The sequence below is a fragment of the Heloderma suspectum genome, chromosome 5 (assembly GCF_057233095.1).
Source record: "Heloderma suspectum isolate Gila_16-S chromosome 5, 16-S_ref, whole genome shotgun sequence".
NCBI classification, from domain to species: Eukaryota; Metazoa; Chordata; class Lepidosauria; order Squamata; family Helodermatidae; genus Heloderma; species Heloderma suspectum.
The window spans coordinates 180,914,112-180,914,320 of record NC_139462.1 but is presented as its reverse complement, the minus strand read 5'-3'; positions in this window follow the sequence as shown (position 1 = coordinate 180,914,320).

The following is a 209-nucleotide window of genomic DNA, read 5'->3' as shown; positions in this document are numbered from 1 at the left end:
CGCTACAGTTCCAAACGGGTCCGAAGCGAGGCGCCCTTCCGGGAAGAAGCGCGCCACACAGCGGGGAAGGAAAGCCGCCCCTCGCCCCGCCCCTTTTAGCCTTGCTTTCCAAATTGCGCCTGCGCCTGCCGACTTAGCGTCCGCGTGAGGCACTCAGCCAACCATAATCGGCGTCTGTGTTTACACCAGCCAACCAGCCGGGAGAGGGA